At 34.8% G+C, this 15,028-nt stretch overlaps 1 protein-coding gene across 9 annotated transcripts in view; it reads right to left on the bottom strand.

Annotated features, from left to right (window-relative positions):
- Positions 1 to 15,028, bottom strand: part of CREB5 (cAMP responsive element binding protein 5) — a 268,675-nt gene that overhangs the window by 86,769 nt on the left and 166,878 nt on the right. The gene's annotated exons all lie outside the window — the stretch shown is intronic.

The following is a 15,028-nucleotide window of genomic DNA, read 5'->3' as shown; positions in this document are numbered from 1 at the left end:
TCAGGAAGCTCAAGAGTTTATCTGGGGCAAATCTCTTTCTCACATCTCAACTACCTCCCAACCTACCTCGCTGTTGTAAGGATAAAAGAGTGATGCTGCTTTGAGATTCTTATAAAAATATATAAACTACAATATATAAACTCTACATAACAAAAGTAGTGTTGCATCTACTTTACAATACCCTTAGATCCACATACTGCTCTTCAGATTCTTACAAGGAGTTCTTCCTCATGATTATAGGTGATTATTTTGAGTTCACCAGGTATGAATGTATACACACAAAACCTGCACTATTTGGTTTGTCCTCTCCATGTGTTATTTTAACCAACAGAAGTTAAGCTACATAAGTCAATCAATACTACTCTGAAGCCAAACTATCTGGCATGCTGAAAGAGACCTCAAAATTCTTACAATGAAACTCACCAGTTTGATGCAGTAATATTTGGAAACATGTCTGCAATTATAGAAACTCTCTTTCCTGAAGAAGAGCTTAAAAAGTTCCTAATATACTTTCATGGTGAATATAGAGAGAGGTACAATAAAGTTCCTTCTGTACTGGTTTGTTCTATAATTTGATGAGACCAACTTTTAAAACAAGTTAATTAGACGTGCAACGAATTGCTAGCATGTGCTGCTTATTTTGGAATTCAGTATTTTTATTGCTCTTATCCAAAGAAGATACAATATTTGTAAAGGATGCCATGCAATTTCTGAAGGAAAAAACCCTATCAAATAATTACATGGTATCCACAACTTTGTTGAATCAAAGTTTGTACATTTGAATCCTGAGGTTGATGCTAACAACTGGTTCAAATAGATCTATTTTATTTTTAATTAAATAAGGTACCTTATTAGAAATGATAGCACTAATCCTTGTTAAGAAGTAGAACATAAATTCTATTCTCTGCTTCAAGTGCATATTTCTGGATTGGGCCCAACATCTCAGACCACAATTCTATATCTTCTGAAAACCAAAATATAAAATAATTCATTTTAATTGATACTTTAAAAAATTAGGTGTTTACAAAGCCCAGCCTGATCATTTCCATGAATTATTACAACATGTTAGATTCATGACTACCTTAATAAGCTCTGGCAAATGTAACCGTATATTTTAATGGATTGAAGTCTCTTTGGGGAAGCCCCTGCATAGATTTAGCACTCATTGATTAAGAACATAGGTTCTTGTATGCATTAGTACTGGTCAAAAACAGGAAGCCATGGGCAGCAGTAAACGGACAGGCCTCACAATGAAAGGAAACAGGGGGGTTCCCCATGGATTTTTATTGGGACCAGTGTTACTTCACTTCTTCATGAAATATGGTGTTTTTGTTGGGGTGAACACTGAGTTTTTCCAAGCTGATGAATAATACCAGACTGTGAACAAGTCCTAAAGGACTTCCTCAGTACAAATGCTCTGAAAATAGGATTTATATTTAATGTAATGTAAATACTAGTTAGCAAAAATTATTTGGACAAATAATTATTTGTAACCTGATAGAATCAAAACTATCAATCACTAACCAAGATACAAATTCAATCTTATGACAGCAGTAAATAAAATTAAGATGATATTTATAATATATTGTAAGGTTTGTTACCACACACAGAAAATAAACCAACTATTTTTGTATTAGTATTGTGTTCAGTTTTAGTTTTTCCATTCCCAGGACTATAGAACTGCAAGAATTAAGAAAAAGCAATTATTATAGGGAAAGGACACAATGAAGGAAGAACATAAAAAATGAAAAGCATGTGAACAACATAGGAGGAATTTTTCATCTTCTTTTTAAATTAGAATTTGAATAAATGAATTGATGGTAATACAGTTGAAACAAACACAATAAACTACTTAGCTAGATGCTATATATTAATGGAAAGTGCTGTCAAAACATGGGTTGATGACTACTATATTGTTTGACTTTAAATAAGAATGAGAGAGATTTATAGAGACCACTGATCAGGAACCTGTATATATTTAAAGGCAATCAGTGCAGTTGCTAAGAATGGTCTGTAGTAGATAATTATTGCTCCCAGATCTAGCTATAGATTTATTAAAAGCATCTTGCTGGGAAAAGGTTGCTGGACAAAAACCTCTACTCTGATTGAATAAAGTATTCTTTCTATTTTATCTTCTGTCATTCTCAGATTGAAGAGTTGGAAAAGAAAAAAATGTGGTACCTTTTTACCAAGAGATCACATTTTGATTAATACAACAATTACAGGCTCTTGGGAAAATATTTCATTCTTGTTCTGATAGACCACAGATCTATAAATAAATGGTTTACAATAAATACAATGGTTTTACAATAAATAAATGGTTAAATAATATTATAGAAGCACTATAAATAACACATAAGAAAAGTAAAATAAAATATTTCATTCATCTGGCTAGCCAGCATGTATGACTAAAGACATCTTCACTTATCTTATGTCTCCTTAACTAGTGAATTTTCAACATTCTTAACAAGATAAGTGGTTTTCTTGTCCTACTTTCCTTCAGAAACAACACCTAATAAAGAAGTGGATCTTGAGTAAATATACCATAAAATCTGTAATATTTGGTGTGGATTCATATGTAATTTTGATAAAATGAAAACAATGAATGACCAAGTAAAAGGACAAAAGCTATTCCATTGGTTTATTTAACAAATTTATATAGCTGTTCACCTACTTATGGAACTCTGAATGGCAAGCAAAACATAAAACATAATCATCAGTTAAAATAACAAGTTGATACCACTATAAAAATATCTTGCCACTATGTGCCCCTCACACAGGCTAGCTCTATTAACATCTTGACCAAATCTGGATCTTCATAGTCCTACCCAAGGTCAAAAGGCAAGAATCCAACCCATCCCAGAGAGTCAAAGCTCCTAATTCCCTGGGGAGCGTTGTAACCCAGAGCCCACTAGAGCCTTTACCACCTGTGGGGTCCACTGCCTGCACCGGAGATCCCAGGGAGCCATAGCTCCTAATTCCTTGCAGTGCATTGTGACCCAGAGCCCGTTAGAACCTAGATCAATGGCAGAGCTCTGCCAAACTTCCAATGGCTGAAGGCTGGATCCCAGAGTGCTGACTTTCCAGCTGCTGCCTAAATTACCACCTACACCACTGATTGGAGGTCCTGTTCACAGAGCACAGCCCTACTTATTCAAGCAGCAGCCTAATTCTCAAGATCGCTGACCAAAACAAGGGTATCCGTGAAAAGACAGACCTGATCCCTAAGTTCGCCAGATGATGATTTGAAGTGACAAGAGAAAAATAGCCTTCTGCCAAAAGATGTTCACCTACATTTTCAGCCTAATACATCCTCTCTTTATATACCCCAAGTAGCCACCCAAACCTAATATTCTCCTCTTTCTGCCCTACACCCCAATTATTCTTTTCCTGACCTAATATTTTTTCCTCAATATAACTCTGTTTAATTGATAAACTGATCTTAACTAATTAATTAATTCTTCAATTATTTATCTTTAGCGATTAATAGATTACAGATTATTAGTGAGTAATGGCTATTATTTAGGCTAATTAATTGTTTTGAATATTACTATGATCAGAATGTTTAATGTAAATTAGTGATTAGTGCAATTAATTGACTAATGTATTTAGTGATTAGTATAATTAATTATTAGAGTGATTATTGATTAGTTAAATTAATTGACCAGTGTGTTCAGTACAATTGACTGTTTAGTGTGATATAACTTTATTGATTATCTTGTTCGATTGACAACCCAATCAACAACCATCTCAACATACCCACCACACCAGGAAAACAATCCAACATCAAACCACAACCTAAAAAGAAAGAAATCCCTACTAAAGAACCACAAGACTCTTGCCCTTGCCTTATATGCAAGGAATCTATAAGAATGAAGATTACATCAAATGTTCTCTTTGCGATACCTACACTCACCATAATTGCTTAGGATTACCCAAGCAAATGACTCTATTCCTAAAATCATCTGTCAATGCTTTTCCATATTTCTGCCCACCGTGGAGACCCAAACTAGAAAAATACATTACCCTGTTTGAAAGAGTTGATACCATAGAAACACATATAATTTCCCTTGACACCATTGTAGCATTCCTGGACACTATGCAAACTAGTTTGATAAACCTTTAAATAAAAGAGACAACACAAAAAAATGAACACCAAACATCTACAAATCATACTTCTGCCCAACAACTGCAATCAAAACCCAATCCACAAAAAACAACAAATCCTTCAAATATCGATATCACTATTCTTATTAAAGAAACTGTTAAGCATGAACAGAAATGACCAAATGCCATCTTATTTGGTCTAGAGATCAATGACAATAATGACATCACTAACATTCAAAACATGATCAGGGAATATAAAGCATCAACTATCTCTCCTGATGAAATACTTGTTATCTCCCGTGTCGGTCCCTAGCTCAAAAATAAAGGTGGCTCGATGTCCCCACGCCTCTGCAGGGTTGTTTGCAAAAACAAATCAAGCAAACACAAATTTATCTTCTCAATAAATTCACTCTCAAAGAGCAACAACCACAGGAATCTTCATTCTTATTCTGATCTAACCCTACAGCAATGTGTACGATCCCAGCAACTACGTTCTGAGATCAAAAGACTACATGATTTAGGTAATACTAATCTATACATTGATTACCGTGCTGATTGTATCAAAAGCAAGAACCACAACCCACGTCACAATAACCATCAACCAAACATCCAATGTTAGGAATGCACATCCCTTACTTCCTCCAGACCCACTCCCTCATATCTTAAATGCAAACTACTCAATGCAAGAAGCCTAGCTAATAAAATGCATGAATTCTTCATCTTACTAGGCACTGCCACATTCAACATTATATTTGTCTGTGAGACGTGGTTGAATGCATCTTTCCCAGACTCCATTACAACTGTAAGTGAATATCAAGTTTATCGGTCTGATCGTGAAATCCATAGAGGAGGTAGAGTTGCTATCTTCTATAAAAAGTCCCTGCATTTAAAAAACATTCATATTATCCAGAAGCTTGCTCTTCCGGAGACCTGTCCTTAAATATCACATTTCGATTCTTACTATGTTACAGAGCTCCTAATTATGCCATCAAACATGTAAACAAGTTAAATTCACTACTAACATGGGCAACATCCTGCCCACATGCTTTTATCTTTTTCAGTGACTTCAATCTACCTCATATTAATTGGGCTCTAAATTAATGTACAACTGAACCCATACATGCAACCTTCTACAATGCTGTAACAAATCTGGGACTGGAACAACTAGTAACCAACAACACTAGACTTAACAACTGCCCCGATCTCATCTTCTGCAACAGTTTGAATTCAATTTATGGAACACAAATTAAAGAACCCTTTTCCAATAGTGACCACAGCCTGATTGACTTTTTATCAACATATGTCCTCACAGAAATCACCATAACGACAGGATCTCCAATTATAACTTCAAAAAAGGCAACTATGATCTTATAGACAATGATCATCTCTTGATCAGCAAATTCTCTTCACTGGATGCAATACTGGATGCAATGTTGAAGACCATTACAACTTATTTTTACTTGAAGTCAAAAGAGTCATCAAACTATATGTACCAATAACAACTCCCAAAACCAGAAAAAACAAATTACCCATAACAATAAGGAAGCTCCAATCCAAAAAGAAATCCCTTTGGCGGAAAAACAAATCTGGTCACGTCGCCAACTTTAAATGCTGATACAAAAATTTATGCCACCAGATAAAGACTGAATGCACCAATTATCACATTAAACAAGAGGAAAACCTTCTACGCACCAATTCCACCCACGCTTTCTGCAATTTTGAAAACAACAGACTAAAAGATTCAAGGTCCATCCCACCCCTGAAAGAACCAAATGGTAAAGACTGCAACAATGACACCATTAAAGCCAACATCTTTAACACATTCTTTGGCTCAGTATTTGTAAACATGCCCAATATTTCCTAGTCGAACCACAGACAACTACAATGATCTAATACTTAACCATTTTACAGAAGACAATGTTGAAAAAGCACTACGAAATCTAAAACCATCTCTATCTATTGGATGGAATTTGTGCCTACTTCTTAAAAAAGCTATCCACTGCCATCGCTGAACCTCTAAGCATAATCTTTGAAAAATCTTTCAGGACCAACTCCTTGCCAAAACTATGGTTACTACTAGCCACAGTCATCCCCATCTTCAAAAAGGGAGACCCCAGCCGAATTGAAAATTACAGACCAATCTCTTTATGCTGCGTCACCTGTAAAGTCATGGAATCAATTATTAACCAATCCGTTATCCTCCACTTAGAGACAAAAAAACTATCCTGTAATCTGCAACTCTTACACTGTAAAAATATATGGACTACACAACTTGATCAGGGCAAAGCAATTGACACAATTTACATAGACTTCTGTAAAGCCTCTGATTCACTGGTACACGACAAACTACTCCTAAAACTAAAATCTTATGGTGTCTCTGCATAACTGGATATAAGCATTCATGTCAAACAGGCAACAAATGGTCAAAATTGGGGACGTCCTATCAAATCCTGTACCTGTCAATAGTGGTGTCCCCCAAGTCAGGGTTCTAGGACCAACTCTTTTCATGCTCTACATAAATGACCTCTGTGATCATATTAAGAGCAACTGCATTCTTTTTGCTGATGATATAAAGCTATTCAACACCACTGATAATACTGCTACCCTTCAAAAAGACCTTGACTATGTGTCAGAATGGTCAAACAAATGGAAACTTCAAATCTCAACAAATAAATGCTCTGTCTTACATATTGGCAAAAAAAATATATCAGAAAATAAAATACAAACTGAATAGACAAGACCTTGTTGATAACACAAACTTTGTCAAGGACCTTGGAGTACTCAAATGATCACAAATGATCTAAGTGCTAGAGCCCACTGTAACTACATAGCCAAAAAGGCATTAAGAGTTGTTAACCTAATCCTGCGTAGCTTTTTCTACGGTAGTATCATTCTACTAACTACAGCATATAAAACATTTGCTAGACCAATACCTGAATACAGCTCATCAGTCTGGAACCTGCATTACATATCTGATATTAATACAATTGAGAAAATCCAGAAATATTTTACGAGAAGAGTCCTCCACTCCTCTACTCGTAGCAGAATACCTTATGCCACCAGACTTGAAATTTTAGACCTAGACAAACTAAAACTATGCCTTCGGTTCGATCTAACTATAGTACATAAAATGATATATTGCAATGTCCTACCTATCAATGAACACTTCAGCTTCAACAAAAACAATACAAGAGCACACAATAGATACAAACTCAAGATAAACCGCACCAAACTTGATAGCAGGAAATATGACTTCAGCAACAGAATAGTCAATGTCTGGAATACTCTACCTGATTCTGTGGTTTCTTCCCCAAACCCCAAAAACTTTAAGCATAGACTGTCTACTATTGACCTCAACCCTTTCCTAAGAGGTCTGTAGTGGGCGTGCATAAGCGCACAAACGTTCCTACCATCCCCGTCCTATTGTTTCTTTTTTTCTTATTCATATCCATTTCATGTATTTATAACCATGTTTATACTTATACCTGTTATCTAATAATTGTTTGACTAACTAACTAACTAACTAACTAACTAACTAAGAATCTCTAAGTAAAACTATTCTTGGGTAACCACCATGACAGAAGAGGCATGCTTTCTATGACCTATCATATGGCATCTGCTTTACCGAGATGACTCAAGAATGACCACTTGGTTGGATATAGTGGACCAGTCTCATATGTTTCTTCTGTCTGTGAAGATGAAACCCAACATTTGTTTTGGGGAGATTCTGTGATGTGTACAAAAATGCCAACCAGAAAACTTATTTTTTGACAAAAGGAATAGTATGTGGTATGTACATGCTTATCTGTTTTGAAGCACATTTATTGTTACAGTTATTTTGTTTTTATTTAAATATTAAATATTTGTTTTAAATAAATCCATCAGATTGTATGAATGGTTACAGAGCAGATAAAAGCAAACATGGATAACATGCAGTTTATTTTCATCTTGTTTTGATGGTAATAGGATTTCAGGCGGAAGCATCCTTTATAAAAACAGGGTTTTTTAAGGAAAGATCCCATGCTGCAATCTTTTTGTGCTAAATACAATATTGGTATATGTAAAATCTGATAGATTTAACTAGATCACATTAAGTTCATATTGAAATAGTAAATAAATGAATAGTGAATAAACAATAAATTTACAATTATTGTTCTCACAATTATTGTTGCTATAAAAGCCATTCTGGTTGCTATATATATGATAAGTAAATGCATGTTTATTTAATATATGTTTTACAGATGGAATCACAATATGAGATTCCATAACAGATTGATTATAGGGAGGATATCATGCATAGTTTACAGACTGCTTCTTGGATTTCAGAAATATCAACATGTATTCCACAGACTACAAAGGTCAGTTGGTGTTCTCTGCACAGACTAATGCATAAGATTTTTATAAGCAATTTTTCAGTGTTTTAAAGGTAGCCAACATTATTTCATTAGAGTTCATGATAAACACATCCAATAATATCAAATACAGTGCTGCTTAAAAATTTGTGAACTCTCTTAAATTTTATTTTATTAAATTTTTACAGAATAAAAATAGTACATTAAGGAAAACGGAAAGTAAATATGAAAATAATTAAAAAGAGGCAAAAAAGAAAAATATATATAAAGGATCAACTTCTGATCTTCCTTATAGGAATTATAAATGCATTTATATTTTATCCTTTATCCCTAAGGATCTATCAGGACTCTCTTCTTTCCATTTTTTACCCTTACAATAATCCAACTCATAAATCACAAGTTCACTTTTTTTTCTTTGCAGCAAAAAGTCCATAAAGGTTTTCTGGTTACTGACAAATGTAGTTATTGTTTTTTTCCCCTTAATTTAACAAGTTAATTTATGTAAATTCTATCATATTCACCAACCATTCCTCTTTTGTAGATATAGCATTTCAGAATTTTTATATCTTTGTGCATATAATAATTTCATTGCAATTAGTATGTACAAAAGAATACTTGGAATTTTCAATATTTCTGCATAAATATAACCTAAAATAAGAACTGCTCTCTATATAAACCCTAGTATCAGCTAAAGAGAATGCAAGTAAATAAATTAGTCAAAAATACTATGTTTTTACACTGATTTATTGAAGAAAATAATCAAAAGCTGCCTATATGTGTCTGGCAAGTATTTGAATCTCTTAGGGTTATCAGTACATTTAAGTGCAAATTAAAATCAGATGTTTCAATTAATGAATGATAATCAGATGTAAGTGTGAGAAGTCCTGCCTTATTTAAAAACAAAAACTTGAGTATTCACTATCAAAGTCTGATCTTCACAACACAGCTATAGGAATGTGTATGATGGCTCAAGCAAAAGAAATTTCTGAGGATCTCCAGAAAACAATTGCTGATGTTCACCAGACTGAAAAAAGTTACAATTTCCAAAGAGTTTGGATTCTATCAGTCAATTCTTTAGATCAGGGGTCCCCAAACTTGGCAACTTTAAGACTTGTGGACTTCAACTTCCAGAATTCTCCAGGTAGAGAATTCTGGGAGTTGAAGTCCACAAGTCTTAAAGTTGCCAAGTTTGGAGACTTCTCCTTCAGGCAGATAGTGTAGAAATGGATACAATTCAAGATCACTGTTACCTTTTCCAGGTTTTTACTAAATCCATGGTGTATATCATTCCAGGAAACCGAGTGTAATGTCTACAGAATAAAGGCTCTCTTGAATAGGCAAATGTCAGTGAACATAAGACCACCACTGAACAATGGTATACATGTCAAAATTGAAAACTTTTCAAAAAAATTGCTGCCTATCTTCCGTTTGTGAAAGATCATGTAGATAAATCAGAGGCTACCGGAAGAATGTTCTGTGGACCAAAATAAAACTTTTTGCCTTAAATGTACAGCATTATGTTTGTTGAAAGGCAAACACTGCATTTCAATCATAAATACCTTATGCCATTAGTGAAATGTGTTGGCAATATTATTATTTGAGCCTGCTTTGCTTGTTCCAGACCAGACTATCATTGATGGAGCCATGAGTCTGGAATTGTACCAGAAAATTCTACTAGAAAATGTCAGAGTATCTGTCTAAGACAGGAGTATCAAACTCATGGTGTCATGTTGTCGTCACTGATGTATTGTGACCTTTTATAAATGGGGGTGGGCATGTGACACATATGGCTCATGGGCTGTGAGTTTGACATACCTAGTCTATGAACTGAAGCTCAAGAGAAGAAAATGGGTCATGTAGCAAAATAACGACATAAAATGCACAAGTTGCACAATCTATGAATGATTAAAGGAGAAGATGGAGTATAATTCATATATTAATGCAAAAAATTTTGAAAATTAAGATAAATAAATTTTCCTTTTGGGCCTAATGCAAAAAGACTTGGAGAAAAATGTTGGAACTTTGTTATTATATATGTTGGCAGCAGCAAAATATGCACAAAAATGGAAGAACACTTTGATGGTTGCAGAAGCTGATGAAGTTGGCTGAAATGGCAAAACTGACTATTTTGATTAAAGAAAAGATTATAAATGCTTTTGTTTTCACATGGAAACCACTTCTGAAATTGCTTGTGCTTGAAGAGAAAAAGTATGAAACTTTGATTTTGAGTTTCACCAATTAATCTGATAGATCTTTATAGAAATGGCTAGTTTATATTACTATGAAAAAATAAAAAAAGTTGTGATTTGATGTTAATGCACTATTTTAGTGCAACAGAGACAGTTGGAAGTCAGTGCTTCTTTTTCTTAATCCTTTCTCACTTTTCTTCCCCCCCCTCCCTATTTTTTCCTACTTTCTTTTGTATTTTGTATTTTATTCTATATTATAACTCAATAAAAATTGTGGCGTTCGGAAAAGACTGAGCTGAAGTCTTCACTCTGGTCCATGTTTCCAGTGGGAACACGGACCGTTCCTATTGGCTGATGCCGTTTGACAGCCGGCTATAAAAGGGAGCTGTCAAACGGCATCACCTTGTTAGTACGGCAGCTGTGGCAACTCTTTATTGCTACAATAAAGTAAAAGCTGAAGTTTGCTCCCTGTTTGCCTCAGGTTATTCCGCCACTCCACAACAAAAATGTTAACAGGCAATGACTAAAGCAGAAGAAAGTTAATGTTTTGGAATGGCAATGTCAAAGTTCTTGATCCTTAATGACTTTGATCCTATAAAAATGTTATGCAAGGATCAAAACGAGCAGGCAGTTCATGTTTGTGTGTCCAAAAACAACCCTTAATTGAAGCTGTTCTGTAAGGAGGAATGGGCTACAATTCCACCAAGCCAATGGGCAGGACTGGTAAACAATTATTGGAAACATTTAGCTAAAATTGTTATTGTTCAACAGAGGTACACCAATTACTGAAAACAAAGGTTCACATACTTTTGCCGCACAAAAAATATGTAGGTTGGGATCATTTTCCTCAATAAATAAATGAACAAATATGTTTTTGCTTCATGTATTTATTTGGATTGTCCTTGTCTAGATTTAGGATTTGAGGGGTGAATAGATCACATTTAAGTACACATTTACTGTATACAGAAATATTGAAAATTCAAAAGGGATCACATAGTTTTAAGCACCACTAGATACTAGCAGTTTCATTAGTGTATATGCGTGCATAATACTAGATAGTAGTAGTATAGTAGGCCTATATAAGGGTTACATAATAAAAAGTGAATGTAATAAAAGTATAATGTCAGGGTTTAGGCATTTTAAGCATCATTGATATTACTACTAATACAGTATATTACTCCTAATCTATACTATAAGAAAATTTTATGAAAGTTCAATTTCTGTTACTTCCATTTCTTTAAATTTCTACCAAGAAGCTAGATTTTATCTTGTTGCTACCTGTTTTGTGGATTCCATAATGGAAAACCAAAATATAAAATGAATGGGTGCCATTAAGTCAGTCTTCAAGACCACATGGAAAAAAACTTGTTGTATCTCTTACAGTAAACATTAGCTATTCCAAAGATAATCTTGCAATTTCTTTAATCTTGTGCACTCATTTTATTATCTAAGCTTCCTTACTCATTATTTTGCCTAATGTCAATCATATCTCAGAAAATTTCCTCATGAAAATGCTCTGGAGAAACGCTTACCCTGGAGTCATTCCTTTCCAACAGACTTTAACTTAATAGTTTAATGTTTTCTTCCATATTACCAGGTCTTCTATTGTTTAAATGTGACTTAAAATAAAAGGGAAAGTAGTAGAACAAAATACAACACATCATTTTTAGAAGGTACAGGTTAGGTAAAACTTCAGATGTATAAATGTCTAGTATTATAATCCCAAGGGTAGAAAACATTTTGGAAATTAAAATCTAGTACATCTGAATTTCAGCCAGAGTGACTGTCAGGGTTTGATCTGAAAGCCATCCTATGATCATTTTATTTATAGGAACAGTCCAGAGTGCCATATATGGGCCAGGCAATTTGAACCATTTTACCAATGGTGTTAAGATTCTTTAGCAGAAAACTTAACAGAAAACTTTAGGAACTGCTGTGTCTAAAAAAAAATAGCCAAACTTATATGAACAGTTATTTTTCAACAGCAAAAGATAACTCTAGTATTTCCTTATTTCTGATATAACAAGGCAACAGTGATAAATCTGAAAGCAATCTTTTTATTGATTCCTTTCATGCAAAAATTTCTTTGGGATAACATATCATGGCTACTGCCTTTTACTTGCCCATTCAACAGATTCACATCTGTTCAGAAAGTAATTGATCAGTCAGTAACTAATTAAACAGATCAGCTCATTTCAAGTCTCATTAATACAACCGTTAACTTGCATCAACAATCAAGCACATACCCAAGGTTATGCACATTGTTGACATATGAGCACTTTTATCTTTGCCTTTCAGAAAGGGTGCTCTCAACCAATATTAAGTTACAAAATTGGTGGAATTATTTCTATTTATGATACAAAATGTAATGGACACTCAACTGTAGTCAGCTCTAAAAGTGAAAGCAATAGCCATACAAGAGAGAAGGATCACCTTTACCTAATTCTGGTTGGTGTTTGAAGCAGGATATAGAAGATTGTCATGCAAAAAGAACTGGTAATATAGTCAATAATGACTGGGTTCACCAATTGCACTAAGCTGTAAAATGTTTATCATTGACAATGCTGTATAAATCTAGTCACTGTCATCTGTAAATCACTGTTTATGACATCACATATTGTTGTGACTTCAGTTACTTATCAAATATTCCTCATGATCCTATTGTCTCTGAGAAGGAAAGGATAATGCATTCTTCTCCTTATTACTGAACCAGGAAAGTCTACACCAGGGGTGTCCAACCTTGGCAACTTTAAGACTTGTGGACTTCAACTCCCAGGAATTCCTCAGCCAGCTGGCTGAGGAATTCTGGGAGTTGAAGTCCACAAGTCTTAAAGTTGCCAAGGTTGGACACCCCTGGTCTACATTATGTGGTTAAAAAAAAGATGGTGATCTATATGATGCAATTGAAGCTCTGACCATTTTTAAATGTGTGTTGGATGTTTCATCTTAACATTTTTTACCTGCAATCTTTGCCCTAACCCTATATTGAATGATTGGAAAAGATAAACAAAGAAGCAGCAATAAGGGAAGCTGGTAATAAGCCCAAATGCTATCTCTGATTTGTTAGAGAAAGTGTGAATTTGAACATGAGGAAGGGCAAAGAGCTGATTGTGCACAAATATATATTTACTCAGTCTGTCATAATCTGTCCATGAAAGATGATATGCAAGCAGATTTTATTAGCCTTCTAAAAGTGTAACAAATAGTTTCTAGCCTGTATACATTTATAAAATATTGAAAACAAAGTATTGTTTTCTCAGCATCAGAGATGCTTATTCAGCACATAAGACTCTAGTGAGCCCCATAGAGTAGTGTCAAATTCGATTTCATTGAGGGCTGCATCAGGTTGTATTTGACCTCGAGGGAGGGTAGGAGGCATGACATCACTTGTATTGGGGGCACCTGTGGTGGTCCAAGCACTCTACCAGCGAAAACAGGCTCCCAGTCTTCATTTTCAGCTGGAATAACCTATTGCAAACCTCTGCCAGAGAAGACAGTTTTTTCTCTGGCAGAGGATTGCAGAAGGCCATCCTAGCTGAAAACAGAGATCGGGAGCCTGTTTTCAGTAGCAGAGGCACCACAGACCAGTCATCCACTCTTTCCAGAACAGCCCCACAGGCCACATCTAAGCACCCCTCAGGCTGGATCTGCCCAGTGTGCCTTGAGTTTGACAGCCCTGCCATAGAGGCTCAATTCAATTGCAGTTTGAACTGTATAGGATGACTACTTGGTCACATCTAGACTCCTTCAAGGAACATCTTCATTATGTTTATCCCTTTTCATGGTTGTTGTAGCAGATCCAAACATAGGAAAGAGTAACCACATTATATTATAAAACAATAACTTCAGAAAGAAATCTAATCAACCTATTAAAAACCAATTGATATAATTTATGTTATGGGATGACTCTTTGGTACATTATATAGTCCTGGCTAACTCTAAGAATTAAATGCTTAATTGTTTTATTTAAACAAGATTTTGTTTTGTTTATTTACTTTTTTCTTTTTCTTTTTCAGGCAAAAGAAAAACACATTGTAAAGGCTTCAGAGTCTTCAATTACAGCAATCTAAGTTGTCCCACTGACACAAATAAATGGCTGCAAAGCTTACAGGACTTTGCAGTACTAGGCTGGCCAAGTATTAGCTTAAAACCCTGAGTGGCACCTTTGGGATATGCTACACAAATTACATTCCTAAATGATTTATCTCTTAGAGAGTGTGAAACCTTTTACTCTACTAGACAGCAGTTAACCGATCTCAAATTGACCAGTGGCATTTCAAGAACAGCCTCCCCTCACTTTTCTGAAAGAGTGAGTGAGAGAGTGTGTAAAAACCTAGCAGAAAATAATTTGCAGCTGTGATAACATCAGGTTGGGTTTTT

The sequence above is a fragment of the Pseudonaja textilis genome, chromosome Z (genome assembly GCF_049901715.1).
Source record: "Pseudonaja textilis isolate UNSWEBS1 chromosome Z, rPseTex1.2, whole genome shotgun sequence".
NCBI classification, from domain to species: domain Eukaryota; kingdom Metazoa; phylum Chordata; class Lepidosauria; order Squamata; family Elapidae; genus Pseudonaja; species Pseudonaja textilis.
The sequence above is the reverse complement of the archived record's forward strand: the minus strand, read 5'-3'. Positions and strand labels throughout refer to the sequence as shown.